This window comes from Corvus brachyrhynchos, unplaced genomic scaffold, assembly GCF_000691975.1.
Source record: "Corvus brachyrhynchos isolate BGI_N302 unplaced genomic scaffold, ASM69197v1 scaffold1, whole genome shotgun sequence".
In the NCBI taxonomy this organism is placed as follows: Eukaryota; Metazoa; Chordata; class Aves; order Passeriformes; family Corvidae; genus Corvus; species Corvus brachyrhynchos.
The window spans coordinates 12647575-12654817 of NW_008237222.1; the positions used below are offsets into that span (position 1 = coordinate 12647575).

At 41.5% G+C, this 7243-nt stretch overlaps 1 pseudogene; it reads right to left on the minus strand.

Annotated features, from left to right (window-relative positions):
* LOC103612252 overlaps positions 1 to 3945 on the minus strand; it is an 8751-nt pseudogene extending 4806 nt beyond the window's left edge.
* Positions 3946 to 7243: the final 3298 nt, after the last annotated feature.

Sequence of the window (7243 nt, forward strand, 5' to 3'; positions counted from 1 at the left end):
CGCCACTGCGCCCTCCCGCCCAGCCCCCTTCCTCCCCTTCTGGAGCAAGGCTGTGCTGGGCTGTGCTTGATGCCTCGGGAGCTCTGCTGCTCCTTTCTCAAAGCTGCTCAGCCCCTGCTGGGCTGGCCAGACTTTCACACATTGGCTGTGACGGGAAGGCTGTTTAGAGCTGGATAATATTTATAAAACCGCAGAAATTAACAGAAACTCAGTGTCCAGGAGCAGGGCTGAAACTACCCTTTTAAAAGACAAAAAAACCCCAATCCTAACAAAACCAGACATGACTCAGCCCTGAACTGGAAGCTGTGAGCTGTCGCCAGTGCAGTGCTGTGCTCTGGCTAGTGACTCTGTTTGAGAGACAAGGTGTGTTAGCTCAAGCTCTGTGCATTACCAGCACAACTGCCTGTGGTTTGGAAGAGCTGTTGGCTGGGATCCCACTGGTTCAGAACGGGGACAGAGCTTGCTTGCCTCTGCCTGTTAAAGACAACGTGGACTTGTTCTGAGTCTGTATTGTTTCTCTCATAATTACTGTTCGATTAAAGCGTTTAAGATATGTTTGTCTTTTTAATTTGGCTCTAGAATAGGGCGGGAAGCCCACTCCTAGTATACATAGTTTCCTTTAAGCCCAACCTGGCAAATTCTGATTACCTCTGAGATAGACAGTACTATGAATCAGTCCTGAGTGCTTCTGCAGACAAGCACATTCCTGCAGCAGAGCTCTCCTAAAAAATCCAGAGGCAGATGGAAAAACAGCTAAGGAGTAATTAAATGTGGCTGTTCCTTAAGAAACATGCCTGTAGTAGCAGCTCAGCTGGGCCCCATAAGCCAGGTACAGGATACAACCTCACTGCTGCAGTCTGCAGTCACAGTGCACTGGATGTCAGAGAAAGTGTTTTTGTATTGTTGAAGTGTGTTATTGTGTGGATCATCAAAGGTGGCTGGAAGTTCTGTTCAGCCTTCAGTGAGGATAAGCTGCTCCTTCACTGCTCTGAGCCTGGATGTTGCTCCTACTTGTAGGAGGGGTTAGACAAAGAACAGTGGGCAACTGGTGCCTGTAAAATAAACCAAAGGGTTTGTAGTAAGTGAGCAAACATTTGTGGGCTAACTGTATCTTGATGTTGGATGATAATGATGCTGGCATAAAATGTTAGTGGCTTACAAAATGAGAATAGCACAGTCAGAGCACTCATCACCCCAGCTAATCCATGCACCAGCTAACACGTCTGAATATGGCAGTGTTGGCTCAGCTGGGGGTTTGAAAAACTGAACAGTGGTAGTAGGCAGGTGATGGGAGAGGGATGTGGCTGTCAGCACAACAATAGCAAAGCATTCCGTTCTTAGGCAGAAATCTCTCTGCCTCAGGCCACCAGCCTCAGGCCTTAGGTTTTATGGCTGTGGGTATCTGATCTATCTACTAGGAGGCCATGGGGATTAGAAGTGACATGAGCCAAGAAATGAGTTCTTTGTTAGAACTTGTACAGACTAAGATACTCCATGAGCTAAAAGCTGCACTGCTGTTTTTACCCAAGCCAGCTAGTAGCTTTATGGAACCAATAATAAATTGTGAAGAAGAGGTATTAGAGTTTTGATTGCAGGAAATAGAGTGGAAACAGGACACAGGGAAGCAGTTAGGCTTGCACTAGTCCACTAACTCTCTTAGTCTGCCTGGCTAAAGTGGTATTGTTGGAGTTAAAGACCCCTCACAGACAGGTAGCTGTTGAAGTCAGTGACCATCACTTTCCTCTTACAGTGGAAAGGTGCTGAAAGAAAGTGCCCTCATCGCAGTATTTGTTTATGCTCTTCAATCAGCAGGGTGTGACAAAATAAAAGTAAAAAGAAGTGTTTTCAGCAAGATTTACAGTTGCCAGCCAATTCAGAGAAGATGTTTTCCATGGCAAGTGAGAAGTGTTGTAGTGGACATCGGCAGGGAGGAACAAAGCCTGCATAATACCAAGTTAATGACAAAAGGATCCTCTAGTGACAAAGAACCATGCACTGGACCAAACAGCAAACGTCTCCAAATAATGCAGCAGCAGTCAGCAAAGATGGATTTTAAAGTGCTGAATGTTGTTTGCGCCTTTATTTTAAGGTAGCTCATTGTGATGGTTCTGGTTTACGTTTGTGAGGGACAAGATTGTTTTGTTGTTGCAAAAGTGCTGCCTTAGAAAGGATTTTTAATAACTAGAAGAACACAGCTACACAGGATTTTTTAAATGTACATTTTGGACACTTGAGTGCCATGTTATCTGGTGCTGCTTAAAATATGTGTTCTGTATCTAAGCATAAATACCATAGGCTATGACAGTTGCTATAGCAACTAAGCATCTACTATTAAATAGCACCCACAGGCTGAAAAACCATGTGCAGCCTGTCAGTACACAAGGTATTCCTTTCTTTGCAGCCAGCTAAGTACAATATTTTCATCTCAGGAGCTAGTCTGTTTCTGATTAATGTGTTTGTGCTGGTCATATGAAGATCTTTTCTCCCCCATCAGCTCTACCTTCCTTTGAAACAGCAGATACTGTAAGAACAAAACAGCCTGAAGTGGTTGCAAGCTGAAGAAGTTAATGAATAATTCCTTTTTCATATACTCTTGAACATACATTAGAGAGTGACTTTCAAATCTTTTATTCCAGATTTGAGCTTGCACCTTTGCTGTTCTGCATCTTTTGATATTACAGTGTTTTGCTCTTGAAACCAGCCTTTCAGAAGGCACCGTGCTGTTCCTAGAAGCCGTATCCTTGAAAATTACAATACCAGTGGGAAACTAATTTCTGCAGTCATGGCAGACTGGAGAATTATAATTCAAAAGCACAGCTAAAACTAAAAAAACTTTTAGGAATATGTGGTCCAGTTATTTCTTTTTAAGCTTGCCTTAAAGTTGGTAAGCATTTGGACCGTGAAATCTAAGGGGAAAAAGTAGAAAAATATGAACACTGAGGTTCATGTGTGATAATAATTCTGGTGGTTGAGACTTCAGTAACAAGCTGTTGACAGCATTAGTTGTTTTACATTTTCCAAACTAGAAATGTGATTTTCTTCATCAATAACAAGGAGGATAAAATTTAACATCAGTAAGAGAAATACGCTGGTTATAGAAATGAATGCTTTGTCTGCAAGTTAGAATGACCCTCTGTGAGCCTTAAAGAGTAGAAGAAGGCTGTGATGGCTTATTGGAGTGTTTGGATTGTTTCCAAATTTTGTTTGCGTCTGATGAATCAATAGGTTAAAAGGAAAATGTACTGTAGCCACAAATTATTGCTGATGTTGATTTGCTGATAGCTTATCAGAATTACATAGTCTATAAAAATATAAATTATAGTAGGACCAAAACAATTATAGTTTAATAAGGGTATCAAAAAGTGAGGATAAAGAGTAGGTAAACTAGGGCATGAAAAGGCATATTAAAAATGTGATTTTTTTTTCCTAAGAGAATGATTGCTAACACCTGTGTGCCTTCTCTGTTTAAAGGGTTAACCCAATTAGAAGCATGGCTATGAACACAGGTAACGGACTGTGAGCTGGTCTTGTTCTCTGCTCCAGTCCTGCCCCTTGATGGAAATGACAGCTTTGACTTTTGCAGCAATACAGGAATGTTAACTCCTGTCTCCTGGTGGTCTGCCAGTAGCCAGTGGTTTCCCAGCAATCATTTCAACATGTCTAGTATTAATGGAATAATAAATCTTTAATTTGTGTTACTTACAAATAGCACTGAATGCCAACAGACTTGGGATAAAGTCGCTGGAGCTGCCGTGAGCAGTGGTGCAGGATGTTGTGGAGAGTGGTTTGCCAAGGCAGAGAGGAAAGTGGGGCTCCCCAAAGAGTTGTTTAGAATTTGCTGGGTGTTTAGATACTGCATGGGGCTCAGATGAATGCCTGCCTGCCTCCTGCCACTTACATGCTCTCCAGGGAATCATGGATCCAGATCCTGGGAAGTTCCATCATCCTCCATTTTTTATTTTAATGCAAGGGAATTGTCTCTTTCTCCCCATGATTTCCCTGTTTGTTTTCAGTTCTCTGGGTTGGTTTTTTTTTGGTGGTGGTTTTTTTTTTTTTTTTCTTGTTTTTGCTTCTTGTTTTTCAGCCTATTGGTAGCCATCCTTTGAAAAAGGTTGTGTGTTTCTGCCATATTTGGATAAACGTTATAGCCTGATCTTGTGTCTGGCTGAACAGCTATTTGTATGGTGAGGATGAGCACACACACACACTCTGTACAGACTGTTCTACCTAACAGCAGCACAAAGTCTTACAAAGTTATGTTTACAGGACGTGAACTTTAGGGATATAAGAGGTACTAATGTTTTTTTCTTCCACTGTGAGGTCCACCATGCCCATCAGGAGAAATAGGGTAGAGTCTGGTGCCCTCTTGTGACTACTTTAAACTCCTGGAAAAACATCATCCTGCGACTTAAAAGCGGTCAGAACTTGAATTACACTGGAAAACACAAAGAAATTAATCCTAAACAAAAGCTGGAAATATAGAAAGGGGGAATTAACCTCTCAGTGTTATTTCTGAGATGAAACTTCTGCGTGGTTCAGAATAGAGGCAGTAGACTCACAACTAATATTTGACTGATGTGTTGAATATTTCAATGATATGTTACTTTCATGAAAGATTTTCTTCATGCTATTCAACTAGATATGATACTAAAGGATGGACAAGTCAGGGTTATACATTAATATTGCGGTACATCATGGAAGATTATGGCCAAGATTATACATTTCTAAATGAAAAACTCCCCAAATTCTCCAAATTCTGGGGGGTTGAAGTTATTATGATCTGATGCTATGGTCCAACAAAAAAAGTTCAGATTCACATTTAATTTTCCCACAGCCTTCAGGGAGGAGGAGGATGACTATTTTCATGGCCTTGGTTTAATTTCACATTGATTTACTTGGAATGGGTTTCAGTATCTCCAGAGGTATATAAAAAAAGATTATTTTCTGGGATTTCCCCTTGTACAATGTTACTTCTTATCTTGGAATTTGACTAAGAACTTGCTCTAGTATCTGGAACTGAGTACTAGGAAGACAAAAAGAGAAATAGTTAATATAATTTCCAGCTTCTCCCCTCTCATGAGAGGGGAATATTTCTGGTCAGAAGAGGGAATGACTCATCCTTTAACAAAGCAAGGAGGTCCACTCAGCCTCTCATTAGGGAAAGCCCTGTGCTGAGTTATAAAATCACACACACCTTTGAATTCTGCTTTTGTGTGGCTGAAGTGGCCCTCTGACCTTTAGTTTCCCATCAAACCTTTCTGACACTACGATCTGCCTGTATCTGCTTCACACCACTGAGTACAGAGGAATATCCCCATTTGTCCTCTTCTTGTTTCTGATAAAACTTCAGATTTGTTCTTGGCTTGTCTAGAATCTCCTGATTTTTGTAGGTGGGCCATTCCCACAAGTCAAGACAGCAAGAAGTCGGTGATACTCCTGAATTGCCTTGTTGTTTAATGTACATTTTTCTTCCCTTTTGCATATCTCTCTGTCCAGTCCTGAGTTTAGTTTGAGACTTGGGCATTTGTCCCTTTTGGGACACAGCTGTACCTGCCAGCAATGCAGTGAAGTGCACCATTCCACTGAGAGCCTTATTTTAGGAAGGATTTGAACAAAAGAATTGGAGACAGTTAGAAACCATACATGCAGCTAAATGGAAAATTATAGGATTTTTTTGTAATACCTTATCAAATGTCCTGTATCAAACACATTGCCTCATCACCTATAAATGCCAAACACACAAGAATAAAAACTACCTGTAGTGGGTATTGTGAGCCTTGTCTTCTTGACTGTAGTTAAGAAAGGCAACACTCCCCTGCTCCCAATTAATCAAATAGGTAAATAATAATGCTGTTTTACATGTGTCAGGCTCACTCTGTCAGAGGCTCATCCCAGAAAACTGGTGCTAAGAAAGTGCTTCCCAACCCATGAAAGTAGTGACAGGAAGGGAAGAGCTTGAGAGTCAGAGTCCACATGAATAGATCTCCAAGAACTAGGGATTTGAGAGATTATTGCTGGTGGCCTCCTGTGTACAGCAGTGCAATGGTGTCACTGATGTCTTCAGTCCTGTACCCAGACAGGTACCATGAGCCTTGTGAGTGCTTGGCCCTGAGTGTTTCCAGTCTGGAAATCAACTCTGCAGATCAGTATCACTCTTGTCTTTTGAAAACAACAAGACACCTCCAAACACCAGAATATCACAGTGAGGAAAATCCCAGCAAAATCCCCAAGGGTCTAATGCCCATGTTAGCAGAAGAGACACAAAGTTAAAATGAAAGTCTGCATATTTTTTTTCTGATGCCCCAGCATAAATAGAAGCAAATAAGGTAATTTGAATCTGACCCTGAAAGTGCTGACTAATTAGAATTTGTGCTTTAATACTTCATCTTTGCCTGCATGCTGTTCCCTGCTCCATTGCAATAAGCTCTGAGTATGCATAGACACACCTGCTCATGCTTTCTAGGATCTCCTGCAAGGGCTTGTATTTTAAACTGAGGAGCCAGACAATGCTCAAGGGAAGAAATGTCACATTTTACAGATGAGGAACTGTGATACAGGCTGCTGCATTACTAAGTAGCTTTCTGAACATGGATATTTGCATATTTGTTCAGAACGTCTGTGACTTGAAGTTTACAAGGCTTTTCAGGACTTTGTATATCATGCAACACCCTTTCCCCACAGTATCTCTCTTCTCTTTGATTCTTCATTGCCCTCAAGAAAATACTTCAAGACAGACCTTTGAACATAGAGGGGATGCTCTATGATCATGGACTGAAATGTACAGGCCCTGTCATCGACTGAGACTACCAAACAGGATGGATCATTTCATGGTACACCCAGAGGTTGCTCTTGTAGACAATATTCATGTGATGTTTTGTAAAATTTTTATCACGTCTTATCATCTCTCCTCAGCAGACTTCCTCTCTGTCTGAAAGGCTGTTTTTAGCTTCCTTACCTCTGCATTTCACACAGGATGGAGTAAGAGTTAAGTCATAAAAGTTATCAGTGATCTGAATTACAGATGAGACATAACGAGTTCAGAGCCCTACCCTTTCTTACCAACAGCTCATGATGGCAGCTACTAACATCTATTTCCAGGCTATTAGTATTAGTCCAGTTTGGGATAACAGATATCTCTTTTTGTGCTTCACCTTCTTGTCGCTTTGAATCATGAGGCCATGCTGCATCTCTGCCGCAAACAGAAGCGCCCTCTCCTGTGCAAAGGTTCACCTCGCAGGGAAAG